Here is a 19,692-nt window from a genome sequence, read left to right as displayed (position 1 = left end):
TTTAGGATTTTAGAGCTGATGCTGAACTATAGCTAATTGTGAAAGAAAAATGAAATGTTTCAATCTACTCCTTAGGGCATTGTAGGAATTTGAGAGGCAAGGGAGCAAAAATCATTCATCACTGTTTAGCATTATGCCTGAATGAGGCCTAGACACAATAGCATAACTTGGAGTGTTCAGTAGTGTGGACCGCACCAGGTCACTCCCCAGAGGGGGGTGTCACCCAGTGGAGTAGTACACCCTGGGGGGAGTGGGCAGCTGCGTTCCTGGTTCAGCGCAACGATGGCCATATGGGACTCAGAAGGCTGGGGGATATGGTGGACAGCTGCCTTCTGGGTCTCATGCCTCCATGGCCACATGGGACACAGGACCCAGAAGCCCAGGGGGCTGCTGTGAGGGCTGGGCGCACTACCCACCTCACTGCCGTGGCACCATTTATTATGGCAGCGAGGTGGGGCAGTGCCCTTTGACCCTGCCCCTGGAAGCCCCGCCCCCAGAAGCCCCTCCTCCCCTGAGACACTACTGCCTGGACATTTAAATTTTTTGTCTGATTGGGGCAGGGATTTATCAGATCTGGTTCATCTTAACCCATCTGTCATTCATTCAACTGAGTGACACTGCCAGTGCCTTACTGTAACTTCTCACTGCCACATTTCTCTCACCCAGTATGTGCAGCCTAATATCCGGGGCCAAGTTTAGAAGCCATAGAATCAGTGGCTCAGTAGCTGAAAACAAACAACAACAACCCAAAGGAACTCATACCAATCATTTTAATTTGCTTTTATCTCTTCTAGGTACTGCTGAATACACTTGGAGGGTTCTCTCCAGGAGGAAAACACAAAGAAGCTGCATTTCCTGCCTTTATAAGCTGTGCTTTCATTTTCCCTCTGTTGAGAAGCTTCCTCTCACTGATGAGACAAGAAAGTGAAGATACATTGATTTCCTCTCTCTCCCTTGCTCTCTCTTCTGCTTTCCTGTTTGGCATGGGTGATGAGGGCATACCTCTCCAGAGTCAGTGGTGCCCTTCTCAGCTATTTAGTGTACAATGTGTGTCCAAAGTTTATGACCTCTTTTAAAATCTGGGAGTGCTAGAGCCAAGAAAGTTTTGATAACATACTTAAAATCAAATATTTTCCTTGTGTTTTGAAATGTCTCATACAAATGTTGGTACAGATTAAATCTCTTCTCTCTGTCTCTCTCTTTTGGCAAAGATTGAGGTTTAAGGATTTCTCTTTCAAATGGGAAGGAAACCCCCAATTGCTGTAAAAATTAAAATTACTTGTAGAATTACTGTTTGCTCATTCTCAGAAATCTTTCCTTCCTTCCTTCCTTCCTTCCTTCCTTCCTTCCTTCCTTTTACTGTTTTAAGTCAATCTCTTTTTCATACCACAGAACAGATCAATCCTCTTGTTATTTACAATATAAGGAAAACCACCCCTGGGAAATCAGCATGTGGGTATGAAAGTTCCAAGACCCCTCCAGCACTGAACTGCAACACAACAATTCAGAAAACTAGAAAAGCAATGAATATAGCATATACGGCTATGTACTGCTGCAATTAGAGTTTGCCATCAGCAGGAAGCAGACACACTTTGTATGAGGACAAACAGCACATTTTCCTGTCCTAACAGTCCCAAATGGGTTTTCATCCACCTCCTTGAATTTTGCCACAACATGTTAGGGGAGCATGTTCTTCATTGCCCACAGAATGGAAGAATTTGGTTAATTCAGCTTGTGCCAGTCACCTCCTCCCTCAAACCACCTTTTCTGAAAGGACACAAAGGGTCTTTTTGCACAATCAACCAAAGAGTAGAAGAAAAACTTTTACAAGTCATGATGTCATCTGCAAAGTGTTTCTTTTGCGGGTAATGAGATGCAATGAAGATGTTTTTGTGCAGTAATGTAACCACTGACAAAGCAGCATTTACTCATTTACTCATTTTGCAGTGACATAGTTTACATATGTAGGGGAGGTTCTCATCTTAAGAACATTGCTCTCTATGACTGCATCTGCACTGCAGAAATAATCTGGTTTGACACCACTTAAATTGCCATGCCTCAATGCTATGGAAGTCTGGGATTTGTAGTTTTGTGAGATATTTAGCCATCTTTGTCAGAGAGCTCAAGTGCCACAACAAACTACAAATCCAAGGATTCCATAGCATTAAGCCATGATAATTAAAGCAGTGTCAAACTATTAATTCTGCAGTATGGCAGCAGCTTTCAAGCCATCTTTAAAAAAATATTTCTTGAGTTGGTCAGCCTTTCACCCATGTCCTCACACCCATCCTGCTCCCCATCACAGTCCAGTTTGACCACCTTGATAAGCTAAATGTCTCACCTCACAGTAAACTTTGCTGCATACCTGTTTGCTCCTTTTTGTATAAATCTGCGACTGAGGGGCTCCAGCAACCCCTCTCAGAAGGCTGTAATTTGCTCCTTCATTTAAAAAAGACCCATCAAGGTATTTAAGTACAGAGCTTCCTTCGAGAAGCAAGCACGTGTGCTGAATTGCTCTCCCTCAAATACTCTTCCATTTAATTGGTATAAAGGAACTCCCCTTTGGCTATGTACTCCCTTGAAATCTCACAAGGACCCTTGCTAAAGAGGCATAGGTAAATATTTTACACAGTGCACAGTGAATTAGGAGCAGAACCACCATTAGGCAGAAATTGAACCGTGCTGCGGATTTCATCCCTCACATCCCACTATACCAAGCTCAAAATGGATCCCATGGTACACAGAGGCTTCAGTCCCAGGTGTCACCTTCCAAAGAAGGTGCAGTTCAATTTCATTTAATATTGCATATGTTTCCATTAGCATGAGTCAATTGCTCTCCATTCTCGGTTTAAGACTCCCCCTTTCCTCTCAGTTATAGCTTTGCTTCTAAGCGGCTGCCAATCCACACTGCTGTGTTTTTATGATCTAATGCCATGGCACCTTGGATCCCATTGTTTTCAAACCTGACATCCGTACTGCAGATGTGCTGGTGCAGAGATGTCTGTTTGTATCAGATTATTGGGAGAGAGGCAGGGAGATTCATTTAAGGCAATGGCACTGGTGGGGAGGCTGGGGGAGAGAGGAGAGAAACATTCTCTAGTACAAGTTGAGTCTTTCTTATCTGGAATTTTGGGACCAGAAATGTTTTGGATTTTGGAATGTTTGCATATAAATAATGAAATATTTGGGGGATGGGACCCAAGTCTAAACATTAAGTTCATTTTAGTTTCATATACAGCCTGAAAACATAGCCTGAAGGTAATTTTATACATGAGACCCAGCATGGCTTACTGGTTTGAACACTGTACTAGGACCAGGGTTCCAATCCTGGCTTGGCCATGTAAACCCACTGGGTGATCTTGGGCAAGTCACACTCTCTCAGCCTCAGAGGATGGCAATGGCAAACCCCTTTGAAGAAACTTGCCAAGAAAACCCTGTGATATGCTTGCCTTAGGGCCCCATAAATCAGAAAACATATTGAAGGCATGCAACAACAACAATTTTATATATAATATTTTAAATAATTGTGTGCCTGAAACAAAGCTTGTGCACACTGAACCATCAGAAAGCAAATGTGTCACTATCTCAACCACTCATGTGGACAATTTTGGATTTTGGAGTATTTCAAATTTTGGAATTCTGGATAAGGGAGGCTCAGCCTGTAAACAGCCCAAATAGAACTGAGGGAATCATTTAGACTAGACAGATGGGTCTACCAGTGGCCAGAACCTGGAAATGTTACTAGTTTGGAGTACAACACGCACATGGTTACTAGCTATGCAGATGGAGGATTCTGGGAGTCATAGTCCCAAACCCCCTAAATTCTCTGCACTCTTATGATATCCTGGAGGAATGGAAAAGCTGTCCTTCTCTAAGAAAAATAAAATGAGGGTAGCTGAAAGCACCATCTTCTCTATCATTTGGCAGGGCTGCCAAAGGAAGAAACAACTTGTGATAGGGGAGCTAGATTTAGATAAAGTCGCCATATTCAGTAAAGTGTTAGTAAATCCATTTATCTTTAACATGTGGCAAGAGGCAAAGAATATCTTACATAATCTTATTGCTTCATAACATTTAGGACTGAGTCATGTAGCTGTAAACAAGTTCCAAGCATTTTAGAACAGATTCACACTTTATAGTAGGCAATGCTCATTCCTTACACCAGAGGTTTTATATGCGTGTTTCCCACAAACGGCAAAAGTGTCAATGACAGATGTGTTGGGTCTGGATGAGAATGTTTCAGTTTGAACTCAGTCATGTAGCACTAAGAAACTTCTGGCAGTTCAGGGCCACATAGCCTGACCTATCTCAGAGTTCATGCTAGGATTTTATTTTTTAAAATGGCTGATTGTAAACTGACCACAGCATATTGGCAAGCTCAGTACTACTTTTAGGCAAAATGAGGCAGTTGCCTCAGGCAGCAGATGCTGGGAGGTAACATCTGGGTGTTAGATGAGAGTCTTCTTGTTCCAGATGTTGAGGAGAATATTGCCCCATTGTCAGTATTGGCGAAAAAATAAATTGTCAGTCCAGCTGGCTTTCATTCATGGAATAAAATGGGGAACCATATTGTTCTTTTCCTCAGTAGCAAAAGAACTGGAGCTGATCCTGGATGTTTATAAGGCCACAACACTAGACATGTGTATTATTTGCATCCACAACAAAAATGGGACTTCCTATAAAGAGAAAGCAACTTCTTTCTGCTGAAATGTGAGAGCGGATTCTCAATGTCTATCATCAAATTTCTGAACAAAATGGATCCATGGCGATTTCACAGGAAGTACCTGTGCTGCACTGAACCATTTTGTCCATTGCTGGAGGCTTCCAGCACTTTGCATTTACAAGGATATGCAAGTTACCACATGTATCAATATCATGATGCAATTGTACATAGTAGTTACAGGGAATATTGATATGCAGAGATCCTTATTCTCTTCTGGTTTCCATTTTAGAATCTACAAGAGCAATTTAGGAACATAAGGTGGATTCCAAACCCTCCAACATGCCACAGATGAAAACAGGGACATCTATGGCCAAATAACATCAGAATGTGATTAAGATGGCAAAAGTTATTAATGAGAAGAATACAGAGACTAGGGAGTTTATCACATGGGGACAATTGGAAGTGTAAACGGGGTTTATCCTGTGAAAACTGTGCATTCTCGATTAAGATTTTCCCATGATGTTTTAATTAAAGTATCATTATCCTGGGAATATCCCATGAAAAATGTGTAATTGTGTGCATTCGTGATAAAGGTTTTCATATGACATCACAATCAAAAGCGATTAAAGCACCATTAATCTAGGAATAACCAGGGAAAAAACAGCAATAAATCCCATGAATGATTTGTTGCTGTTTATTGCCAGGTTATTCCCAGGATAATGACCACTGTGTGTGAAAATCTTAATCATGCTTTAATAGTAATTGTCTGATTTTCATGGGATGAATCCCATTTAAACTTCCAATTTCCCCCCATGAGATAAACTCCTAAGAATAGACGGCGGGTATGGGATTCCCAAAAGAGCTCCAGAAGTGTGGCAGAATCAGAAAGAAAAATATAGCATGTCTTTCTTTTGCCAAACTATTTTCTGATGTCTGGATCATCTAGATTTTACTGCTCATCACCACACAGCCAAATAAATATAGAATTCCTACTTTTCCCCTGGAAGTTACACAACACTGGAGGCACTTTGTGCTTATGGACTAGGTTCAGGAACATTCATTCAGATCATTAAAGGTGGACCAGATATTTGCGTGCACAGTCCTATCCTTCCACAACTGCTATGAACAGGATGCATGTTTACCACAAATCAGGGGTGGAGAAGCTCTGTGGACCTTCATATGTTGTTGGACTACAATGCCTGGCCTTTGGCTCATGCTGATGAAATGGCCACAATTTCCCCACCTCTACAAGAGCCCATTCCTATGTGAGTTTACACTACAACAAACTTTATCTGCAAGGTTTGTACTGCCTTCCCGGGACCTATTTACTTTGGACCAAAGAAAATAATATATGAGCGATCCAGGGAACATTTCTTTTATTTTTAATGGAAGAAGGTATTGAATTGGCACTAGTTTTGGAAAGTTAATCTTTCCTTGGGAAAATATGACCTGCCCTCTGGTGCTGGTCTTTATATCGCTAGGTAGAACAGAGAACAGAGAGCCAGTGTAGTGTGGTGGTTTTAATGTTGGACTACACCCATGGAGACCAGGGTTCAATTCCCAGCTCCGCCATGAAACCCCCTGGGTGAGCTTGGGCAGGTCACACTCTCTCAGCCTCAGGGGTAGGCAATGGCAAACCACCTCTGAACAAAACTTGCCCCCCCCCCAAAAAAAACCCCTTAGGGTCACAATAAGTCAGAAATAACGTGAAGGCACAGAACAACAGAGAACAGAGAGCTACTTTTAAGATATTGCTACCTCCTTCTCTGTGGCAAAAAACAGCTTTTCTGGAGATGCTTTTAATTAGGAAAACATCATGAGGCAAAAGGGTTAACCTCTCATCCCACCCTCCAGTATTGCAATTAAATCAAGAATTGTCACCCCTTCCTCTGTGACCACTGTTCCATTACTTTTAAAGGTGAAAATCCTAATTCACATGTCTCAGATGAGCACAGTTTGGCTTCAGAGAGGCATGAAAACAATTATAAATTTACTGATTCTTTGTGTGCTGATATTTACTTAAGCATCATGAATGAAACAGTGAAATCCAAACTACATGAAATGAAAGTTGTGTTCACATTATTAGCAAAAAATCTAAAAGAAAGCAGACCCTACTCATCGCTTTTGCTCATCAATTATTTAATCCCTTGTTGTTATGTTTTTTGTTTTTTTTAAAAGCACTGCTATTTTGTTCTAAATCCAGGAATATTTTTTAACATAATTACAAAGTAACTGGATCCAGAGTCTGGTAGAGGAACCAAAGGCATTATAAAGGGGGGGGGGGGGATATTTTATGTGGGGAATTCCTCCTCTACCACCCCACCCTTCGAGGAAGTATCAAATTAATTGCACAGCAATTCAGAGTTCCATGCCTTCTGTAGCATCATGATTTTAAAAATAATTAATCATCAATATAGGAATTTCATGGTCCAGTCCTAACAGTAAACTCTCATCTCTGTGACCAAAACATGGAATCAAAATTCTTCTTTTTTGGCAAATAGAAGGGAACAACCAGTTCCATCCCTGCTATTGAGGAAGGGATGTGAATCTCTTACTCTCACTCTCATTGCATTTTTCTGAATCTCACTTGCATTTTCTTCCTGTCCTTGTTTTGTATTGGATTGCAAGACTGTTTTTAATTCCATCATTGAATTCCTAACCCTATTTTGTGGCATATTTCTTAAGGTGCACATTTATTTATGTATTTTATTTAACATACACCTCCTTCCAATGCCCAAAGTGTGTTTCTGTGTATATATTTGTCATTGTATGCATTTTTAGCTATGCACTTTTTAAAGTGGGCACGTTGCTTTGTGTGGGTCCAAAATGACCTGTCGGCTGCTAAGTGGTGGTTTAGGAAAAAGATGAAAGGGGGGAATGTGGGATTCATTGCCATTCCTCATTTTAACTCCATACATGGTTCACTTATTATAAATGCAAGCTTAGGGTCACTGGAGCTGGAACCTGGCTATGGTGGCCTATTCATGCCAAAAATCCCCCCTGTCTTCTTCTCCTAGGGCAGGGACAGCGGGACTTACTGCACTACAAAAGGAAGCTGAGAGACAGCAAGATAGAAGCAGCTTTATGTTTACCTTCCCACATGCCACAAAGCTCTTCCCCTCTACTGCTGGGGGGAAACCATAGTAAACATGTGCCTTTTGTCCTGCTGGAAAAATCCATTTGGCAAAAGCTATGCATTTATGACCATTCTGGTGCAAGAATAGAAGTGCTACAACATAGTGCAGGAAGATAAGCATAAGATGCTTCTGTCTCGCTGGCTCTTATCTATCTGATTAGGCCCAGACTGGTCTCACTTGGTTGTCTTTGCATTTCCATTTGCACCTCATGTGTGAATCGTTATTTCCTGGTAGAGAATATGGAGCCTACTTACAATGTATTTCTCTCAGCTCTACAGTCAGCCCTCTGTTTTCATGGGGGATCCATTCTAGACACACATCCCCATGAAAATGGAGACTCGTCTATATTCTGTTGTACAGAAAAGAATGGAGTACATCCCCATGAGTGCACACAGGGCATATGCCTCGGGTTGCACCCATTGAAAATAATGGAGGTCACCCCTCCATGAATATTCAATATTGCAGACCTCAAGTCCCTGAGAAAGGAGGGGTGACATTTCCTTTAACTGTCCAAAGAGTTTTTAAAGTGTGTGTAGGGGGGGTCAGTTTTGGCAGGCTCATTGTTATTCATTTCACCTACTTTTAGATGCAGTGGGCCCTTGGTATCTGCTGGGGCTTGATTCCAGCCCCCCACCCCACCCCGGTCGTGGGTACCAAAAATCCATGAATGCTCAAATCTCATTTTTGGTTGACTGGCCAAACCCAGAGGGTGCTCAGCAATGGCTCCTTTTCATCCTGGAGAGAAGTGACCAGTGGCATCCCACAAGGTTCCGTCCTGGGCCCAGTGCTATTCAACATCTTTATCAATGACTTGGAGGACAGAATTGGGAGCATACTTATCAAATTTGCAGATGACACCAAATTTGGAGGAGTAGGTAACACCCCAGATGACAGGATCAAAATTCAAAATGACCTGAATAATAATAATAATAATAATGATAATAATTTGTTTTATTTATATACCGCTATTCCAAAGATCATAGCGGTGAACAGCAAGTAAGCTAATTAGACTAGAAAGTTGGGCCACAGCTAACAAAATGAACTTCAACAGGGAGAAATGTAAGGTACTGCATTTAGGGTAGAAAAATAAAATGCACAGATATAGGATGGGGGACATCTGGCTGAACAAGCCTACGGGTGAAAGGGATCTGGGAGTCCAAATAGACCACAAGTTGAACATGAGTCAACAGTGCGATGCGGCAGCTAACAAGGCCAATGCGATTTTAGGCTGCATCAATAGAAGTATAGTGTCTAGATCAAGGGAAGTAATAGTCCCTGTCAGGCCACTCTATTCTTCTCTGGTCATGCCCCACCTGGAATATTGTGTCCAGTTCTGGCCACCACAATTTAAAAAGGTTGTTGAAAAACTGGAGTGTGTCCAAAGGAGGGTGACTAAAATGGTGAAGGGTCTGGAAACCATGCCTTATGAGGAATGACTTAGGGAGCTGGGGATGTTCAGCCTGGAGAAGAGAAGGTTAAGAGGTGATATGATGGCCCTGTTTAAATACTTGAAGGGATGTCATAGTGAGGAGGGAGCAAGCTTGTTTTCTGCTTCTCCAGAGACTAGGACCCTGAGCAATGGATGCAAGCTACAGGAAAAGAGATTCCACCTCAACATTAGGAAGAACATCCTGACAGTAAGGGCTGTTCGGCAGTGGAACACACTTCCTCGGAGTGTAGTGGAGACTACCTCCTTGGAGGTCTTTAAACAGAGGCTGGATGGCCATCTGTCGGGGATGCTTTGACTGAGAGTTCCTGCATGGCAGGTTGGACTCGATGGCCCTTGCGGTCGCTTCCAACTCTACGATTCTACGATTATATATTCTATGATTCATTATATAGAATGGTGTAGTACAGTGGGCGAGACATTGAATGTGTGTGGGCGAGAGTTGTTCAAGGAGGCCACAAGTCTTGGAGTCGCTGATCCCCCCTCCTCCTCTTCCCAAACCTTGTATATGTATAATTTACACATGTATTGAATTAAATATTGAATTTACTTAAATAAAACTGTTCTAATTTGAATGATGTTATTTCCTTATAAAATGTTAAAATAGAAATATACATGTGCGAATGAAAATATATATATTAAATAAATAAAATATTTTTTATTCATATACTAGGTTAAGTGGAAAGGGGTGTGTGTATGATGTCCACATGTAGATGTAAAGAGGGATCCCAAGGGTAAAATATTTGAGTACCACTGGCATAGTAAAATGGTGGCCCTTATATAAAATGGCAAAATCAAGGTTTGCTTTAGAGATTTAAAAAAAAAAATTCAAGACATGGATGGTTGTATCTGTGGATGCAGAATCCACGGATATGTGGGGTTGACTGTATTTGTAGGGAGAGGGAAAATTAATTACTTTCCCTTTCGATTGTCATTCAAAAATCCTGGAAAATGGAAATATGCTGGCCACCTCAATTCTTCATTTCTGGCTCAAGGAACTTATAAACTGAATGACAAGATGGCTCATAACTAACCATCTTCTAAGAATTGCCCTCAGTCCTTCACTGCAACAACCACATGCTTGTGAGTGACCTAATCTAACTGTGAAGTTTTTAGAGGTTCTAATTTCTTGAGAAACTGATCTGACATGAACGTGATTTCCTTCAATAACTTTTCCCCTTCTCTTGGGAAATTTATGTCTGCTTTGGATTTTTTTTTAATCTCAGATCTTTTGTGAACAAGAAAATAAAAGATAAATGTGCTTCTTATCCCTGCCCCCAACTCTTTCTTGGTCAGTAAATTACTCTGAGCATCTCTTAGAGGTCCAGTTGCCACTTTCACTGACCTCTTATTTCTAATATTATGGACCTGAAATGCTTTAACCTAGGAGGACACCTTTTCTCTATTTCTCACCCTTAATTTTCTTGTGTTATACACACACATACACATTGCATTTAAGCATTCTCCATTCTTGTCTGCACTTTATATAAGAGATGTATTTTTTCTTATCCCTGACCCTTATATTTCTCTGTGTGTTTTCTTTTTCACTTCCTTACTACTTCCAAGTGCTGGCATTTCAGTGCTGTAGGTGGCACTATTCCCTCTAATTCGGTCCTTCTGAACCATGGCCCCACTGTGATGTTAAGAGTAACGGTGACACTTTCTCAACAAGATATGAAACTGGGGTCCTGAACCACTTGTGTTCATTAGAAAAAGGGAGAGGGATGTATTTCCTGATACATTTTGCAAGATTGGGTATCTTTAACCCTCTGCCCTGGCAAAATTCCAGCATGGGTGATTACATCCTGTCTTTCTGAATTCCCTTGCATTTAGGATGCACTAATTTTCACAGTCTATCCAAATGTGCACAATTTCATTGTCAAGGAGTGTTAAATAGTGGCCTGTGCTGTTGTTCAGGTTAGTCTAAATGTACAAGGTGTGGGTATGTGCACTTGGTGGCATGTTACTGTCTGTTTCATTCTGATTAATTAAATATACATAGTTTTATGTTTTTGTTTAAGTCATCTATGTTGGAAAGGCAGACAGATAAAATTAATATATATTTCTCTTTATATATACTTATCATTTTCATTTAAGCTTTCTGCCTTCCTATTCACATTAGCATCAATAAAGGTGTGTGGGGGGGAAGAGAGGGCCAGACTGAATAAATTCATGTAAATATAAACATAGATTTATTAGGGAGGGGGTACAATTGTATGGTCAACCTTTATAATATCACAGCTGTTACCTAATCAAGGCATACATAATAATCTTAGACATGTGGGTTGTGAATCTTATAACTTTAATATCATTGTCATTACAGTCTTACCAGAAGTGCCTTAACTTCCCTACTTGCTCTTTGGCTAGATCCAGAATGAGACCAGAAGCTTTGAAATGGGTAGTAGGTTGCATTTATTTACAAAGCTAACTCATTCGGCAGTAAAACATCTTTGACTCACCTCAATCTCAGTGGATTTAGCAATCAAGAGGCAAAGTAGAAGCATGGGCATATAGAGAGAAAGATTATTCAGATAATTAAATGAATTTGAAAACTTCTTGTTACCTCCGCAGGGGAAGTAACTATATCATCATCACAGAGATTGTTATGTCAGGAATTTCAGAATGGAAGTAGAGATGTGCTAGATCAGACCAAATCACAGTGGCCAAATCTTACCCCCAACACCATCATGGAGGAGGGTATGTTGCACCAAAAAGGAGGCTGGGATTGCTGCAACATCAGTGGCAGTAGAGTCATAGAATAATAGAATCATAGAGTTGGAAGAGACCGCAAGGGTCATCCAGTCCAATCCCCTGCCATGCAGGAAATCTAAATCAAAGCATCCCCGACAGATGGCCATCCAGCCTCTGTTTAAAGACTTCTAAGGAAGGAGGCTCCACTACACTCCGAGGGAGTGTGTTCCACTGTTGAACAGCACTTACTGTCAGGAAGTTCTTCCTAATGTTGAGGTGTTCCTGTAGCTTGCATCCATTGCTCCGGGTCCTAGTCTCTGGAGCAGCAGAAAACAAGCTAGCTCCCTCCTCAATATGACATCCCTTCAAGTATTTAAACAGGGATATCATATCACCTCTTAACCTTCTCTTCTCCAGGTTAAACATCCCCAGCTCACTAAGTCGTTCCTTGTAGGGCATGATTTCCAGACCCTTCACCATTTTGGTCCCCCTCCTTTGGACACGCTCCAGTTTCTCTACATCCTTTTTAAATTGTGGTGCCCAGAACTGGACGCAATATTCCAGGTGGGACCTGACCACAGCAGAATAGAGTAGGACTATTACTTCCCTTGATCTAGACCAGGGGTAGGCAACCTGCGGCCCACGGGCCGGATGCGGCCCGACGAGGCCTTGGGACCAGCCCCAGCCTGGTCCTGCTGCCGATTGCCGCCGGGGCCTTTGGCCTCTCACGCACAGGGGCAAGGGGGGCAATTGTCTATAGACGCCTCAGAAACATGCATTTATATTAACATTTTTTAAAAAAATCAGCAATTTTTTTTGCGTGTCCTCCACTTTTTAAAAAAAAGTGCCCACCGTTTGAAAATGTCCTACATTTGTCCTGGTTTATTTATTTATTTAATTTTTTAAAAAAATTATTTAATTATTTATTTTTTGGCTTCGGCCCCCCAGTTGTCTGAGGGACAGCAACCCAGCCCCCGGCTCAAAACGGTTGCCTACCCCTGATCTAGACACTATACTTCTATTGATGCAGCCTAAAATTGCATTGGCCTTGTTAGCTGCCACATCGCACTGTGGACTCATGTTCAACTTGTGATCTACTTGGACTCCCAGATCCCTTTCACACATAGTTTCATTCAGCCAGGTGTCACCCATCCTATATCCGTTCATTTCATTTTTCTGCCCTAAGTGCAGTACCTTACATTTCTCTGTGTTGAACTTTATTTTGTTAGCTTTGGCCCAGCTTTCTAATCTATTAAGGTCATTCTGAAGTTTGATTCTGTCCTCAAGGGTATCCTCCTAATTTGGTGTCATCTGCAAATTTGATAAGTATACCCCCAATTCTGTCATCCAAGTCATTGATAAAGATGTTGAATAGCACTGGGCCCAGGACAGAACCCTGTGGGACCCCATTGGTCACTTCTCTCCAGGATGAAAAGGAGGCATTATTGAGCACTCTTTGGGTTCGGCCGGTCAACCAGTTACAAATCCATGTAACAGTTACGTTATCTATCCCACATTTCACTAGCTTGTTTGCAAGAATGTCATGGGGAACTCTGTCAAAGGCTTAACTGAAATCAAGATATACTACATCCACAGCATTCCCTTCATCTATCAAGCTGGTAATTTTATCAAAAAAAGAGATAAGATGTGTCTGGCATGACTTCTTTCTCTGAACCCCATGTTGAATTTTTGTGATTATGGAATTGCCATCTAGATGTTCACAGACTCTCTGTTTAATGATCTGCTCTAGAATCTTTCCTGGTATTGATGTCAGACTAACTGGACGATAATTGTCGGGATCCTCTTTTCCCCCCTTTTTGAAGATGGGGACAACGTTTGTCCTCCTCCAGTCTGCTGGGTCTTCTCCTGTTCTCCAGTAATGGTGCATCAGGCCTCATAATGAAGTCATGCATACATGGATTCATTTTCTATGTAGAACAATACTTACTGGCTTCTTCCCAAGCAGGAATGAGAAACCTCCAAATTCCATGGGCCAGATACTTACCTGGCAGGGGAGACACCATGATCACGAAGGTGGTTTTCCCAGGGTGAGGCTCATCCATTGCACTCCGGGTGTGCTGACCCCTGCGATTTCCCCAAATGCGGGAAACTCGACTGCATAATTTGTGGTAATTGTCCCAAATTCTCATATATTTTTTTTTCCTATCAGGGACAGAGGATGTTTAAAAGCCAAATACCTTTACATACCCTACACAGAAATGAGCAGGCAGAAAAGCACTTCTGTGGAAATGTGCTGTGATTTTCAAACAGGAAAGTTCTTGCAATGGATAGTACCCCTGATTCAACATGCACAGACCTGAGCCGCGCTTTCATGCTAGGAAAATTTACCAAATTGTTAAGTATAACTCGTGCCATCCACTTTTCTTTCTGGGCCCACCTACTCTGTCTTTGGCCTTGCTTTATACCTTTAGTTCCACCCACTGTTGGAATGTTGCATGCAAGACCCATTCAAGTTGTTATTTAGTCCTCAGGCCAAAAAGGCTCTCTCCTCCAGTGTAAAAATTAATTGGAGAAAATATTTGCACCAGTTTCTCAGCTTCAAATTCTAATAATAGGATTCTTTGATGCCCACAGGAATAATTAACAGTTCTAATACTTCAATCCAGCTAAAGTGACTAAGAGCTCAAACCATGCTTATTCAGTAATAAATAACAAGTTGTGTTTATGACTACAACCTACGTATTCTTGAAAGCAATGAAACTTCAGTAAGTAGCAATTAATCTTCTCCAGTAGTTTCAACTGAACTTTCAGTTAATTCTATGCACCTTTCATCAGAAAGAAATCCCATGTACTTCAGTGGGGCTTACCCCTACTGGATATGCATAGGTTTGTATTTCTTTAATCTGTTTAATGCTTAATTTTCTTTTTGTCCTGTTATTTCACGTTTGTATCTGCTCCCATTAGTATCTACATGGTTAAGTTCAGAGATGATTCAACTGTTGAAAGACTTCCCCACTGTTGACTAAACAGGGGAGGTTTTGCTTGGATTATTACTTGGGTGTGCTGGAATGTTATGAATTTTCTGATATGCACATAAAGCTACTACAAGTATGGGTTTTCCCATTCATTTCACTGTGGGGGGGGGGGGGAATTCATACCCTTGGTGTAGGTTCTTATTACATCCATGGAAAAAACATCTACTTGTATGAGAATACTGGCTGTACAGTGGTTTCATTAACTGCTACATGACAGTGTATGAAGTAACCTAATTGAACTCAGTGGTTCAAATCTCCTAATCCAAAACAATAATTATTAGAAAATAACTGCTGTTCATTTCCGTGGGACATGCTTTTAAATAGGAAAAGGAGAGTGGCTGTATTTTCAGTTTTAAGATGTTTAAAGGCCAACATACAAACTTGAAGATGACCGAAGTGCCAGCTTTCTAGAGTAGCACTCTATAAGTAGCTGAAGAAGGAAGATGAGTGATGAGACGATGCTGACACTGAAAACAACCGCTGAGCCAACAGCTTGTGTTTCAAGTACAACTTCTCACTTCTGCTCCACAGTCCAGTGGCAAAAGCCTCCTTCCCGACAACTTCAATGAAGATTTAAAAATAGTGAGCCACTCTATCTTACCATGAGACCCCTGCAACCCTTAAATACCCATTTTTCAGCACCTAGGTGTCTGTCAAGATGTTTATACAGGGGTGGTGTGATCAGATGCAATGTCTAGACTTCTTTTACATCATGGAGACTCATGTTACATTGTATGTATCTGGAGATATTATAGGCAAACTGTGTTTTTAGCATTTAAAATAGAACATGGGAGTTAAAATGGAAGAAAGGGTCATGATCTAGATCAAAAGTTTTACAGTGATTTAATTAATAATACCCATGGGTGCATTTAAAGTTGTAGCTCTAATATCAACTGTCTGGCCAATTTTTGTTCTTGATTATAACCATGTATACATAGTGGCTCCTGGTTCATGTGAGCCTTTCAATTTTCTTTTGTAAATGGGAGATAAGGACAACACTTTAAATCAGATGCTTTATTTGTTAGAAAGCAATATGTCAAGACATTGAAACAGGCATCAACGTGCATTAGGGGTATAATTATTTTGAGCCTGATAGGCATGGAAGTGGGAGAAGTGGCTGGAACGAGAATGAAGTTATTTATCTAAGCTTGGGCCACACATGCAAATAGACAGATACTATACAACACTATGTGTTGTATATTTTATAAATAAAAATATATGTACTCTACGCTTAGGTCCTTTAGAGCACAATTGTACAGGCAAACTTCTGTTAGTAGAGGTCTGAGATCAGCCAGAAGATTAGGATTCTGCTGCTGGAGGGGATTTCTGCTGGCAAAAAAGGCTGATGTCCCCACCAGACTCCCTACAGCCAACACATCTGAGTCAAGATTGCACTCTTAGGCTGCAAGCCTACATGCATTTACTAGTGAATCACAGAGAACTTATTTCCATGCAATCTCACATTTCTCTGTCCTAACTTTACTGATTCAGCTTGATGCTATGACTTGGTGCCCCATAGAATCAAGCTGAATCAGTAAAGTTATTCTAAAAACAATAATAAAATCAAAGCACAGCCTTAAAAGCATAAAACTCCAAAAATACAACCATATAACATTTTTGCAATGGTTTGACTGGCTAAAGAAAATTTTAAAGGAACATGCTTAGTCAAAGCAAATCAGCCAGTAGGAGATACCTTTAAGGATAACCATATTTTGATTTGACAGTGAAGCACCATGAGAGAAGGACTCAAGTAGACCTCCCTAGAAAGTCTACAGTGTGGGTGTCACTGTGTAGCAGACCAGGATCAGCAGTATTAGTGTCCTCACCTGGGTAAAACGCGGGCAGAGCAGAGCATTCTGAATAACTCTGGGAGAATGGGGAAATATATATAGAAGGCACTATGTATAGTGGACTCTCTAAAATGGTGGATTCTATAAGCACTTTTGTTAGGATTGTGTTACAAAGCACTTTGCTTTCACCCCTGCCCACATGTACCTTGATTTATCTGACAAGAGGCTTTTTACTAAACTCAAAGTAATTAGAAATGAATAAAAAGGACCTTCTAGACACAAAACAGCTGAAATGTTGGTAGGCGGACAACAGCACATTGGAGAAAGGCCTGGTCTCTGAATTTATTAATTGTTGTTGTTTGTGCCTTCAAGTCGTTTTCCACTTATGGCAACCCTAAAGCAAACCTATCATAGGGTTTACCTGGCAAGATTTGTTCAGAAGAGGTTTGCCATTGCCTCCCCCGGAGTCTGAAAGCACATGACTTGCCCACGGTCACCCAAAGGTCTGTAGTCGAGCTGGAATCGAACCCTGATTTCCAGACACGTAGTCTGACACTCAAGCCACTACATCACACTGATTCTCTAGTATGAATTGGCCTCCTCCTATCTCAAAGTCACAAGAGGACTTTCTGAGTAAAAACGTTAGCAGTGTCAGGCCAACACTTCATTTGCTTGCCATATTGCTTGTTAGATGGGTTTTATTCAAAGTCGAGGGCCATTTATCCAGATTGCTCCTCATGATGATTTCCATAGTTAACCAATGCATAAGCAGTTTCAGCCTGGCTTCTTGCAATTACCTGATGCACTTCTGATGCCAAGGGACTGCCCATGATTCCACAAGGGTAAGTTCCTATAATTTCACAAGGCTTTGAAATCTCAGTGAAAGCATTACAGATGACCTGAAAAGCTTCCCCTCCTCTAGGTCTTCTGTCTTGTGAGATTTTAGTCCAAGTTAATTGCTGCTTGCCCAACCTGCTACTGCTTCTGGTCACCACCTTGGTGCCTGGTATAAGAAATAGCATTTAAAAAAATCCTTAAAAACATCAGAGGAGCAAATATCTCTTCTTTCTCTTCCCTGTCCCTCTTTTCTCAACAAAATTTGTTTAGAATGATATAAAAATTATGTCTGTTCAGCCTGACCTTTTTGAGTGGGGCTCTCAAAAGAGGTGACATTTTCAATATGCAGCTACCGGAGCTGTTAATAAAGAGTTTGGTCTTAAATATTTTCCCCCATTAATGAAAGATTGAAGGCAAAGTGCCTAATGAAGACAATGCCATCTAGGTAAGATCCATGAACAGTGATTATGACAAATAATAACAAAAATATTACATTTTAAAAAATTCCAAAGGGAAAAAAAATCAAAAGGAAGTGGTTTAGTTTAGGATGTAATTCTTCACTTTCTTCTCAGAGGTTGCAAGAAGTAATTTCAGCAGTTTTCTACCTTTGAAAATCATGCAGTTTTTGAAGGCTATTTGCAATTCAGGACTTACTCTATGCAAAATTTGTGCATAGTTGTTCTGCATACAAAGTGGCCTTTTCTTGATAAGAAAAAGCATTTTTTTTTTTTACATGGAAAATACTATTTCAATGATAGAATATTGATTCGTGCACAGGAAATGTTTTTGCACAGGGAAAAAAAAGCTGTAATTAGGGATGTGTTCTGTGAAAAATTCGCACATAGTGGTTTTTCATATATAACAGCATTTTCTGCATGGAAAATAATTTTCCAATGTAGAAATTTTAATTCCTGCACAGAAAATGTTTTCTATGCAAATCAGAGAATTTTACTAATTTTAGAATGTGCTAATTATACATAGAACAAGCCCCGCAGTTACAGGTTTTATTTTTTCTGTTCAGAAAACAACATTATATGCATTGAAATATTCTGCATTGAAATATTATTTTTCCACACAGGCAATGCTGTTTCCAGCATAGAAAATACTGCAAACCATGTTCAAATCTTGTACAGAAAAGGTCCCAAGCTGCAAAGAATCAGTTCTTGATTCTCCTTGTCAGGGTTTCTCGGACAAATATTTTTGACTATTTTTTAGAAAATATTTGTGAATATACTTTCCATCCTTAGGTTGAGTTTTACTCAGGAAGCTACAAATCAGCCTCCATGTACTCCGAAGCCTCCAGCTGGTGGAGGCAACAACTGTTGGGGCTTACATACTGGAATTAGGGCCAATAGGAGAGTCTAGTGCCAAATTTTGTTATGTACAACTGTTGCCAGGTGGGCATCACCAAAACAGAGGAAGCGTGTAATCAAAACAGAGGATGACAGAGAACAGAGATTTGTATAAAATTTATTTATGCTGATTTCGCAAATATTTGGAAATAACTAGAATAATTTAAATGGATATACAGAAAATATCACCACTGTGAGGGCCAAGTGGCTTCTGTAACTGTTCAGTCTCCTGGCCAGATGTTAACTGCTGGTGCAAAATTTCAAGACCCAGATTTCCATCTTATGACCCCCCCCCCGAGTCTTGAAAACAGACTTGAACGGATTTAAATATAAGGGGCAACTTCACACATTGTACTGTCCACGTGACCATCCTAGTTGCCAACCATATTCACCTTCCAGCAATGTGGAGGTTCTTTTGGTAGCACTGGAAAAGTACTGCAATGTTCAGACTGCCTTCTTCCACTCTGGCTAGTTTGTTTAGTAGCTGCATTGTGCTCGGTGCATCCTAGGCCTTAATACCTGGCCCCAAAGGTCCATGGGGCCTCATGTTTTTCCACTCCTTACTTTTCTTTTTTAACCGGAGGAATCTTACCTGCAGCATCTCCCATTTGCCCACCAATTTTTAAACCCCTTGAATTTCAGCAGTGATACTTTAACACTCTCCTGATTTCTTGCTTATTTTTCTGCCTGAAGAGACTTAGGGCACATCCAATCCAATTGAAAAGTCCCAGATTTTGTTTCTGTTCTTTCCAACTTTATACTGGATTAAAATAAACTAA

The 19,692-nt window shown here is 40.7% G+C and overlaps 1 pseudogene; it reads left to right on the top strand.

Annotated features, from left to right (window-relative positions):
- The first annotated feature begins 13,935 nt into the window (after positions 1-13,935).
- Positions 13,936-14,080, top strand: LOC149323577 (U1 spliceosomal RNA; annotated as a pseudogene).
- The last annotated feature ends 5,612 nt before the right edge of the window (positions 14,081-19,692 follow it).

Source organism: Sceloporus occidentalis, unplaced genomic scaffold (assembly GCF_023333645.1).
Source record: "Sceloporus occidentalis isolate IW3139 unplaced genomic scaffold, rSceOcc1.0.p SCAF_1, whole genome shotgun sequence".
In the NCBI taxonomy this organism is placed as follows: Eukaryota; Metazoa; Chordata; class Lepidosauria; order Squamata; family Phrynosomatidae; genus Sceloporus; species Sceloporus occidentalis.
The sequence above is the reverse complement of the archived record's forward strand: the minus strand, read 5'-3'. Positions and strand labels throughout refer to the sequence as shown.